General features: G+C 43.5%; 1 long non-coding RNA gene across 6 annotated transcripts in view; it reads right to left on the bottom strand.

Moving 5' to 3' along the window:
- The window catches only part of LOC144310420 (uncharacterized), a 61,884-nt gene that overhangs the window by 23,389 nt on the left and 26,425 nt on the right, over positions 1-12,070 (bottom strand). The window contains exon 4 of one of the 6 annotated variants that reach the window (XR_013376143.1): positions 7,034-9,027. The exons of 4 other annotated variants lie outside the window; for them this stretch is intronic. This is a non-coding gene — a long non-coding RNA (uncharacterized LOC144310420). Of the gene's footprint in view, positions 1-7,033; positions 9,028-12,070 lie in introns of those variants that run through there. One more of the 6 variants, XR_013376146.1, reaches the window with a different exon arrangement.

Here is a 12,070-nt window from a genome sequence, read left to right on the forward strand (position 1 = left end):
ATGCCAATCCCAGGTACAATGTCATCAGTAAATTTTTCAGTGTATCTCTAAAGGATAAAGACCTTTAAAAAAATTCCTGCATTATCACACCAAGGAATTAATCCCTATATGATCAGTGCTCACATTTTACCATTGGTTCATTTGAAGCAGGAGTTTCAAATAAGATCCATGCACTGTGATTAGTCTCTTAAAAATGGACAAGCTTTTTGGGGAGTAGATTGGGGTCGCTTGTATAAAACACTGTATGTGGGCACCATTGCACACTATTGTGGGGGTTGGTTCTCTGCATGGAATCTTGGGTGAATGGGTCAGAGGGGGCATGGCTCTTGGGCTCCGAGGCTCAGGGAAAGTGGCTTTAACTGAGTTGCTTAGGCACCCAGCTCTCTCCTACTCAAAATGGAATAGTTGTAAATATTGGCTAGTGGTGGCCACTTTTCGGGCAAGGACAGAGATGATGCCCTTCCTTCCAGGAATGGGGATCAGATACACCAGCATGAGCCAAGTGTCCCTGTGCCTTGTCACCTTTCAGGGAGTAGCAAGCATGGCACCTGCCTATCTTGTTCCCTGGTGGCACTGTTTCCCAGGGATGACGAACTGCCTGGCTGGAGCAAGGGCATCATGCATGGCAGCGGAGCAGCATGACCACTGTAGTCTCAAAGGCCACAAATGCCTTGTCCCTGCCTAGCTGACCAGCCCAGGTGTCCTTGACAGGCATAAGATTTAGAACCTCATCCTGGAGTGATGGCCCCAGAAGCACTCAGTGATCTTAGAATCCTGAGTTGGGCAAGAGAAGAGACAATCTCCTTCATGCCCGTGGTTTCCATGCTTTTGGCCAGGTGGCCAGGCCTGGTGGCGTGGCCTCCAACTCCACCCACGCTTGGGACTTCTGCTCCTGCTGTAGCACCAGCTTCTCCTCATGCTTGGTATTTTCTCAGAAAAGTAGCTGAGTACATTTTTAAACAAAGATTTTATTTATTTATTTGAGGGGTGGGAGAAGAGCAGAGAGGGAGGGAGAAGAACAAGCAGACTCCATGCTGAGTGCAGAGCCTGACTCAGGGCTCCATTCCAGGACCTGAGCCAAAACCAAGAGCTGGACGCCTAACCGACTGAGCCACCCAGGAGCCCCTGAATATATTTTTTTAAAGTTCTGTTGCATTATGGTTTGGACTCATAATTCCAGGTCCAGAGTACTTGGTCAAAGCTTGTGGCACTGTGTGTGGGTGAGGAGTGGAGGTATCAGGCCAGAGGGAGATTCCCTGGATTACCATCCTGCCTCCTGTGACCCTGGAGAAGTCGCTTAACCTCCTGTGGCTTGGTGTCCTCATCCCTCAAGGGATCCGGGGAGGACTACACAAGTTAGCACATGTGAGGGGCCTGGTACCAAGTGGACAGAAGTGCTAGGTGCTGTGACAGGCTCGCCACTTGCCCAGGTGTGGCCTGGCCTCCCACCCCTGCCTGCTGCTGGAAGTGCACCTGCTTACTTTCTGGACACTTACTAAGCTCATTGCCTTTCCTCTAAACCTGATTGTCCTCCCCTGTGTCCGTCTCAGCCTCTGGCTGTTCTCATTGTCAACACTCCAAAATCTCGCTTCCCTTCATTCTCCTCCTTCTCTTGACTTTGTCCATTACAGCAACCTCCCAGCCTTGCCCCTGGGTCCAGTCCTTCCTGCAACAGGTGCTTTCTCCATGCTGCCCCCTCCTCCTCTGGGGCCATTCTCTCCATCAGTGCCCTGGCCCCTTCGATACCAGTTTATAATTGCTCTCACCCTCCCAGTCTGAGAGTATCTTATTCAGTTTGTTTTTCTCCCTTAAAATTATGAAGCCTGGGCTGCCTGCTGTGCTGTGAGCACTAACATCCTGGCCTCTGATCCAGAAGACCCACATCCATGAGATGTGGCAGGCTAACAAGTGAGGGAAAAATCTGAGGCTCTCTTCTGGTCTAGTAAGTGAGGGGACCCACTCATTCGTTCACGTATAGTTATTGTGCTCCTACCACATACCCGGCACTATTTTGAGTACTTGCATAGAATAAAATGCTCAAATATCCCTGACCTCATGCTTATACCTTGTGGCAAAGGAAGACAAACAATAAACTACCTAAAGAATAACATACGGAGAGAGATACCAGGTCTAATATTATGTAGCATGATATAATGTATAATGTGATAAGTTAATGGAAAGACAGATCAGGGAGGGTCTGTGCGGTGCGAGGGTAAGGAAGGAGGTTTTATCATTTTAAATGGATACGAAACAGATCTAGTCCAGGTTTTTTAGTTTTATTGGCTAAAGGTGGGAATTTAGACAACAGGTCTAAGAGGGCCACTGACGGGCATAAGGGGAATGATGACATCTGATTTGCTGTTTAAAAATCACCTTGCCTGCAAAGCAAGGAATGGGTCATAGTGGGGGAAGCAAGGAAGTGAAGGCTGTCAGGAGACCACTGCACCTGCCGAGAAGAGACCAGATGGAGATGGAGATGGGGAGAATTCCCATTCACCATTATCTGAAGAACAGTGAATATATTTTGAAATGAATATATTTTGGCAGCCCTGGATGGCAGGGCTTTTGGACGGACTGGTTGTGGAATGTGAGAGAGAAGAATCCAAGACAATACTTGGATTTTAGATGTGACCCACTGGGTCGATGGTAGTACATTGAGACCTACCATGTTGTTTGTGGTTTATAGATTTCATATAAACTGAATGTCTCTCTACTTATAAGTGAGAGCTATATTTCACTATAATCTGCCTGAATGTGGAGGCTTTCTTTATCCCTGGCATTTCTCTGCATTGTATCCAGTTCTTACACACAAGAATGTGTGTATCTGTCTGTGTGGATGCTGGAGGCAGATCCAAAAATTTGATAATGTCATAGAAATATATAACGATAATATATTAAAAATAAATATACGAATAATAGAAATATGTAAATCACCATATAAAACATATATAGTATAGCATGTATTATATATAACATTTTATGAAATGTGTCAAAATTTAAATACGCCTTTTATATCTTGATATAAATATATATTTATAATATATATATTTTTAAAAGATTTTATTTATTTATTCATGAGAAACAGAGAGAGAGAGAGAGGCAGAGACACAGGCAGAGGGATAAGCAGGCCCCATTCAGGGAGTCAACATGGGACTCGAGCCTGGGACTCCAGGATCACGCCCTGGGCCGAAGGCAAGTGCTAAACTGCTGAGCCACCCAGTCTCAAAATATATTTTTATATTGGTTACAAAGTGATAAGTTATAACATAGATCACTCATCAAATCAATCGTCATGTTAAAATCATTCGTTGATGTTTGGAAATTGTAGGGACAATTTTTGTTTGTTTGTTAGGCATGGCTATCACCAGCCATATGACACTGCCAGCAGGTCCAAGCTGTCACTGGACATGAGGAATGACAGTGTCAGGAAAAACTAAGAAACTAAGAAATTGGAAATGGTCAAGAAGAGAATATCGGTGTCTCCAGTCCTTAGGGCTTATATGCACCTTTGTTTTGTTCACAGTTCAGTATGTTGTGGAAACTGATAGTAATATAATTGATCTTTGTGCACAGAAATGCAAATTAATGTTGTCCTGTGGAGATAAGATAGGATATTGACCTGCTTTGCATCAATTTGCACATTTATTCATTTTGGCACTTTTCATTTTCTACATAGTGTGCTCTCTGAATTCTCCTTTGAGTGGATTGTAACATCTTATTGGTTTCTGCATCAGCTAATCAGTTAAATAAAATCTTGACATGTGTTCATCTAATATTTGTATGAGTTAGGCTGATTTTACCATTTAAAAAATAATTGTTGGCAGCACCAAATTTTTCAAAAGATTTCTATTAATGGAATAGTTGTTAGGTTATCTATAGTCTCCAGAACTGGAAATTTTCTCAACATCAACCATATTGGTCAAGATGCTGAATCCTCTCTCAACTTCTACTGGACTAACAGCAATCACATTACAATTGTTTCTAGCTGCTTTTATACTGCCTGAGATTGCTTAAAAATTCAACATTTTTATTATCAAATAAGTGGTAAATATTTTCTTTAAATGTCATTTTAATAAACTGGCTTAATTTATTAATTTTTTCTTCATCCTTCATCCACAAACTCTGTAAACCTCACTGGCCAAGTTTCAGGATTTAGTAAGTTGGAATAACTCAGAAGTTTTCAAATTTTTTCATACTTTTTTCTTAAATTACATACATTCACATACAATTTTGAAAACAGGCTAATACTTTTAATCTTGAAATTGATAATTTTCCCTATTTGTTATTCATCATTTTCTTGTCCTTGTGTCTTTTTCTTCTTTTTCGTAGATTTATCTACAAGTAAGTTCAAGCACTTCATCATTCACTGCATTCATGTTGGCTTTTTTTTTTTTTTAAGATTTTATTTACTTATTTGAGAGAGAGAGAGCACAGGTGGTGGTGGCACAGAAGCAGAGGGAGAAGCATCTGCTCAGGGAGCTTACTGTGTGCAGGACCCTGGGATCATGACCTGAGCCAAAGGCAGATGCCTAACTGACTGAGCCACCCAGGCACCCCCATGTTGACTTTAATAGCTGAAACATTTCTTTCTTAGGAGGAAAGAAAAACATTGAGCTCTGTTTAAGACATTATTTATTAAAGTCACATATCTAAACAATTTTTCATTTTTAAGACTGTTTACTTCCATTTCATCATTTATTAAAATAACATATCTAAATGACTTTTTATTTTCCAGACTGTTAACTTCCATTTCACAATTTACTAAGATTAACATTCAAGGCTTGCTACATTCTCCAGCTGGCTCTTGCAGCTCCAGTAGATCCAGATATTCCTCCTGCTTTCATGCTTTCTGTTTCTACCTTTTTAGACTCATTATTTGATTTTCTTTGATAGTCACGCAATACATGGTAGAAAATATTTAAAGTGATGTACTTGCTGTGAATCTTTCATTATAACGACCCCCAAATAATTTTTTAAAATGTCTATTAAACAAGAGTTTCTTCATATGTTTTAAAAAATACATTGTAAAATACATCCAATCAACCCATTCAGATGCCACTGGATATCGTCAAAAGAGTAATGGAAGAGGTGTTTTTAAAATGTGTGTACTTATAGTGCCCTAAAAATGACTTCTCCTGGTTGTTAAACTTAAAATGAGCTATTTCAGATGTCAAATTAAAAATATGAGGAGAGGGACATAGTTTCACAAAATCTCGTTAAGGAGAACATGAACAAACACGTGGAAGCCCACAGCTGAATACCACTCTACGTAAAGATATTTTATAATTTACTTGACCTGTTGATGGATGTCCATGTTCTTTGAAGTACTTTGCTGTCATCAACAATGCTGCAACAAACATCTGTGTGATCACTCACATGCCCCTGGGCAGAAGTTTCTCCAGATTTACACTGTAAGTGGGATGTCAGGATGAAATTCTTGACTTTACTTGGTATTTTTGTCTGCTCCCAAAAGGGATTTATAATCCCTCCACAGTGTCTCAGGGCTCTTGATTCTCCACATCCTTGGAGACACTTGGCCCCATCAGACTTCTTCATCTTTGCACATCTGGTAGGTCTGGAGTGATACTTCATCACTGATCTTCCTCTGATTACCAGGCACTGTGTCAGGCAGTTAGAAAGGGACATGGCCTTGTCCTCGAGGTCACTGCTGAGTGAAGGGAGGCAGTCCAGGATAACTTACAGGGATGGCAACCCACGTTGGGCTCATTGTACTTTCCCATCTCCAGTACTGAGTCCTCCCCAGAGGAGGTTTTTGTGGCAGAAATTATCAAGAAGCCACCTTCCTTGTGTTCTAGAAAAACCTGAACCCACTGGGGAGATAGAGCTGGCTGTCCCTGGTTGGAAAGAGCCCCTGAGATTGGTCAGAGGATAGAGAGCAAGTCCATTCCTCCTGGAGGCAGTTGGGCACCAGGGCTCCAGTCTGGGTTGAGAGGCCAGTGTCCAGGAATGGCCGGGAGCAGAGTGGGTGGGGGCAAGGGTATCTGGAGTTATGGTACCCTCAGATGACTGCCTCCAATGTTTCACTCTGACTGGAGCACTGGGCCAGGATGAGGGAGCATCAGGAACCCCAAGAATGAGTGATATTAACTTTCCTGCTTCCCTAGCAGGATGGGGGTTAGGAGTCAAATTTGATTGAAGAGGAAGAGGGAAATTGATGTTTCCATGCACCCACATGTGAAAATAAGTCACCTGGTAAACAGGCGGTCTCCATGCATTGTAAAATGTGTGTCTCTACAGAGCAACAGGGTACGCGGGCACCATGGGGGCACTGGACTCAGTCCCAAGGTCAGGGGAGATTGGAGGGGAGAGTGTCCCTGAACGGGGAGGCGGAATTAGACCAGAGTGCCAAGTTAAGGAAATTGGGCTTCTCTTTAGAGTAGTAAAGGAAAGGATATCAAAGAGTTGTTTTCTTTCTTTTAAAGAACATGACATGAAAAAAAAAGAAAAAAAAGAATATGACATGAGTAAATTTGCATTCATGAAAGATTATCCTGCCTGCAATGCAGACAATAGATCAGAAGGTAGAGGGATCCCTGGGTGGCGCAGCGGTTTAGCGCCTGCCTTTGGCCCAGGGCGCAATCCTGGAGACCCGGGATCGAATCCCACGTCGGGCTCCCGGTGCAGGGAGCCTGCTTCTCCCTCTGCCTATGTCTCTGCCTCTCTCTCTCTCTCTCTGTGACTATCATAAATAAATAAAAATTAAAAAAAAAAAAGAAGGTAGAGGACTGGAGTGAGCCAGGGAGAGCTGACAATGATGCAGGTGACAAAAGATGGTGGCGGGGACAATGGCAGATGATCAGGAACAGCCCCCTGAGGCCTGATGCTGCTTGGGGCGGGGAAACCAGGCAAGAGCCCAGGGAAGAGCAGGTGTGGGTGGGTGGGTGGGTGGGAAGATGAGAGTTCTGTTGGGGCACATTCCATTCAGGAGCCTTGGACTGCAAGGACTTACCTAACAGGACACAAGGGGCCCCGGTCTGAAGCTCAGGAGCAGGACCGGGCAATGACAATTTAAGTTAAGGGTCACCAGCCTGTGTGATAATAAGTAAAGCTCTGGGAGGTGATGACATCAACCAGGGAGAGTGAGAAGGAAGGGGGTCTGGGTGTTTACATAGTTTTGAGATATAATCAAGTTCCATTTTGCACTGGCTGCCTCTACCTTTTTTTTTTTTTTTTTTTTGCCTCTACCTTTTTTTTTTTTTTTGCCTCTACCTTTTTATTGCCATCCCCAACACTGTATTTAGAGTCTTTTCCCCAGCCTTATCTTACAGAGCATTTCATATAAAAATGGCTACTACAGTAGCTAGTGCCTCTTTCTGTTATCATGAACATTACTACAACTCTTAGAAAAACGGAGTCTCGAGCTATGAGAGCCACATGCACTGCTGTTTTGAATTTCCGGCTACATGCTGTTTTAATCATGAGACTCTTAGCTCATGGGTAGCTTATAAAGTTCCTAATTAAGTGGGAATGGGAAAATACATTTATTATTTATTTAGAAGCAAACAGCCTTTGATAATGAAGCTAAGCACCTTGAGGACATGCATGGACATGATGTTTTCAAACCTGGACTCAGAGGGAATGGCTATAAAGCAATTCGATGGACTGTTTTTATAAACACACCAGAACTTACATATTCAAAAGGTGTTTTCCTCTTCAAAGTAGGAGATTTAGTCAAATGATTACACCCTTTGAAAGGACATGATTGAAATTCCTTTGCAGGACAAGACTCTCTCCTGAATATCTGCCTCGGGGGCTCCTGCATCTCTTTGGAGGAGGATGAGGGGGCCTGAATTATAGAATCTGCCAAGTCCTTTGGAGCCAAGTTTGATGAATAAGACAAAAGACTGAGCCAAATAATAACAGATCAGCAAACTCTAGGTATCCCCTCCCCCCTCGAACCTGCTCCTCCCCAATTCTCGCCCACTCACGAAGAATATCACCAGCCTGAACACCAACTTATTTAAAGCCTTTATTTATAATTTGAACATATTTGCACCAGATTTGCCCCCAGTCCACTCAGTTTTTCTATCATACTTTCCAGAACTTTCCATCACCACTCTCTCACTGCACCATCCTAAAGCAGGGGCACCAGCTTCCAGATTCTGGGCTCCCCTCCCACCACCCCATCCTCTTCCTACACACAGCCTTCTGCCAGGCTCGTCCTGCTATTCTGCTTGGCACCCTCTACCATCTCCTAGTGCCATCATTAACAACCAGACATGTTCCCTGGCGGCCCTAGTAGCAGACAGGGCTGGGCCTTGCAAGCTTTCTTACATTTCCTTGAACTTGCCAGGGTTATGCCTCCTTACAGCCACTGCCAATGCTGTTCCATCAGCCCTGGGACCCTCTTCTCCCATTTTTTCTGTGCCTGGCTCCTACACATTGATGCTAGTGTCCTGGGGCTGCCTTAAGGAATGACCACAAACTGAGTGGCTCAAAACAACAGAAATGTCTCACAATTCCAGCAACCAGAAGTCTAAAACCAAGGTGTTGTCAGAGCTGTGTTCCCTCTGAAACCAGCAGGGCTGGATCCTTGCTTGCCTGTTCTAGCTTTCTGTGTTGCCAGCAATCCTTGGCATTCCTGGGCTTGCAGATGCCTTGCTCCAGTCTCTGCCTCTGTCTTCAAAGGGGTTCTCCTCTGCATTTGTTGTCTTTTCTTCTGAGGACGCCAGTCACAGTGGATTAAGGGCCCACCCTAGTCCAGTATCACCTCATCTTAACCAACTCCATCTGCAATGACCTCACTTCCAAAGGTCACACTCATAGGTACTGGGGGTTAGGACTTTGACATATCTTTGGGGTGGGGAGGCTTTAGGTCTCAAATAGACCCTCCTCTAAGATGACTGAGCCAACCGGGGTGGACTGTTAGTCTTCAGCTCAGCCCTTGGCTGGTGTCCTTGACAGTGCTTCCCTCATCTTAGATGAACTTGTAGAGTCTGTTGACTCATTTCGGTGTCTATGTCTCACTCGGGTGCTGAATCCATGTATTCACTGTTCCTCCAGAGCCTGGGGAAGTATGGACACAGAGTAGATGTTCCAAAAACTGTTATTGACTGAACTTCAAACTGAATTGAGCCTAGAAGTAGCAGTGGCCTGACATTGGATGACATAAATCCCAAGACCGGAACCTATATCCATCTCCTGTTCCCTTCAATGATTTTAAAGCTATTATGTCATGTAATTCACATCCAGCAACCCAGCAAGACAGGCTAGGCAAGTTTAAATATCCCTATTTTACAGAAGAGAGCACAAAAACCAAGCTTCTAATGAAAGGAAATGCCATGGTTAAGACAGGACTGCAGGTCGTTAGAGCTGGAGGGAATCTCATCAGACATGAGGTTTGATCTCATTTTACAAATGAAGAAAGGGGGCTGGAGAAGTGAAGTGATTGACTTATGGCCTCTTAGCGACTTACTAGGGAGAGCCATAATTAGATTCCGAGTCCTTCGGTTTCTGATCAAATTCCAAGAGAGTAATTCCAAACATGTTGGAGAATGGCAGGACCACTGCAGTAAATACATGGGTGACCTCCCCATGATGTACAAGGCCACACTTGTTTGGGTTCTATGGCACCAGGCTACCTGGGTGGGAATCCTGACTCCACCCCTTTGGGGTCTGGTAAACCTGAGGGACCTCATAAATTGATTCAGGCATCCATGATTAATGTGATGTCCATTCCTGGTTGAACTTACTTTTTAAAAGAGAATGCCTGGAAATCTTTAGCCCCCAGGCACAAATCTCTGCTGCTGGTGCCTCACATAATACCAGACACAAAGTCAGCACTCAATAAATAATGGAACTCAGGCGAGGTTCATCTTGAATGTGGGAAAGGTTCTGGAGCAGGGGGGATCGTCTCAAAATTCCTCAGTTCATTCTACAGATGTGGGCTTTCCCCATATGCGTAAGGATTTTGTAGCCCTGAAAACTTGTTTTGGGGTTGACAGGTACAAGCTAATGAATTGGGGAAATCTGGCAAAATTATAAGGATAGGGTAATAAGTTCCATTATATCAGTTTTCAGGGAGGTCAAGTGGATCATTCCAATGAAGACACTGGCTAATAGGTTGCTGTGGCCAAAAACTCATAAAACACATATGTTCCCATGTTTGTATACAATCTAGGATAGCATATGCATTCTTAATTATTGTATGTTAAGAAAATATCTTGAAAAAGCACTAAAATAATCAGGAGAATGAGAGGTTGATACTGGGGTTAGAATAAGGAGGTTAGGACCTTTTTTCTTTCTCCTAGAAAAAGGATGCCTCTAGGGAAAAATAGAGAATAATTTCTTGATGGATTTTCTGTTTATTAGACAAATTTTTTAAATGTCTACGTGGTCCAGGCTTGTCTGGGTGCTGGAATTCACCGACACACAAGACAGACCAAGCCCTGTTCTTGTGGAATCACTGGATATCAATATGAATTTGTTTTTTCCAAAGGTAGAAATACTATCTTATGACACCTGGAAGGGATATATTTAAAACAAACAGAAGAACCGTGCACAAGGCCCAGGACTAGAGCAGTGCCTGATGGATAACTGGTGATTTTATCTACTGAAAGAAGGTCTGATATTCTATATGACATTAAAACTCCAAAAAAAAAACTCCAGAAAAAAGTAGGCAAAGGACAGCAGGCCATTCAGAAAGAAGAAATAGAAATGACCAAATTAAATGCAAATTAGAATATCTGCAAATTAAAACCTAACAGTGCATGTAGCCACGAATTTCCACAAAACACTGGAAATGGGCACCTGGGTGGCTCAGCGGTTGAGCATCTGCCTCTGGCTCAGGTCATGATCCTTGGGTCCTGGGATCGAGTCCCGCAATCAGGCTCTCCGCAGGGAGCCTGCTTCTCCCTTTGCCTATGTCTCTGCCTCTCTCTCTCATGAATAAATAACTAAAATCTAGGGCAGCCCTGGTGGCACAGCGGTTTAGCGCCGCCTGCAGCCCGGGCGTGATCCTAGAGACCCTGGATCAAGTCCCATGTCAGGCTCTTTGCATGGTGCCTGCTTCTCCCTCTGCCTGTGTCTCTGCCTCTCTCTCTCTGTCTCTGTCTCTGTCTCTATGAACAAATAAATAAAGTCTTTAAAAAAAACCATTTGAAGTCAAGCATTATTTTAAAAAAATAACTAAAATCTTACAAAAAAAAAAAACCCCAGCAAAAATCTAACAGTGCAGAGTTGCTAGGAAATTTTAACAGTTAGTAGCTACTCGGATAGACAAGGCTAAGAGATTCTGATAAATCCACGCAGGGGATGTAATGATTGATTAGTGAGAACCAGACATTGGGGTCTAAGAAAACCAACACCTGAAAAACACTATGTTGTGAGAGGCTCCTTGCACATCAGCTCATTTAATTTACCCTGAGACTTCTGTTCCACAGGCTCACAAACCCATTCCCCAGACCACCATGGGGAGGCAGAAAAATGCTGAGTTGAATTTTTGGCGCAGGGCCCAGCAGGGCTTTCTTATGTAACAATCGCCCGAGCTGGGGAGTATGAGAACTTTTGAAATAAAAGCTAAGAGTGGCCAAAACAAATATGTGGCCAGATTCAAGCCAACTTGGCCAATGTTTCTCTAACATTCCTGCTTCATAAACATAGAAAACAGTAATAAAAAGAAGGCTGTGTTTTTGCCACAAATCATGTTTGTGATCGCTGTGCGCCCGTGTCTGTTACATGGCCTTCACTCTCGAGATCTTGGGCATTCCAGAATCCTCGGAGAGCTTTCGAAACACTAACCAAAACAAAACAGGAGTCGGGGATGGAGAAAGGCATGTTCGCTGCTCTTCCTGTGGGTGTCACAGAAGTTTTCTCTTTCATAACCGTTGTTGGATCTCTCAAGCAAACACCTAGAACTCTCCCCAGGTATTTGTGGACCAGGTGATGTGCTTGATTAGCAGGCTGCGCCTTTATTCCCAGAAGAAAGGGAATGGGACAGAACACTCTGTCAAATAAACAATTGCCCAAGGTCTTGGGCAAGAGAAATTGGGACAGGAAGCAGACAGTGGACTCTTTGCCCCAGGTAACTGCCTGATAAGGTAAACACGCC

Source organism: Canis aureus, chromosome 3 (genome assembly GCF_053574225.1).
Source record: "Canis aureus isolate CA01 chromosome 3, VMU_Caureus_v.1.0, whole genome shotgun sequence".
NCBI classification, from domain to species: domain Eukaryota; kingdom Metazoa; phylum Chordata; class Mammalia; order Carnivora; family Canidae; genus Canis; species Canis aureus.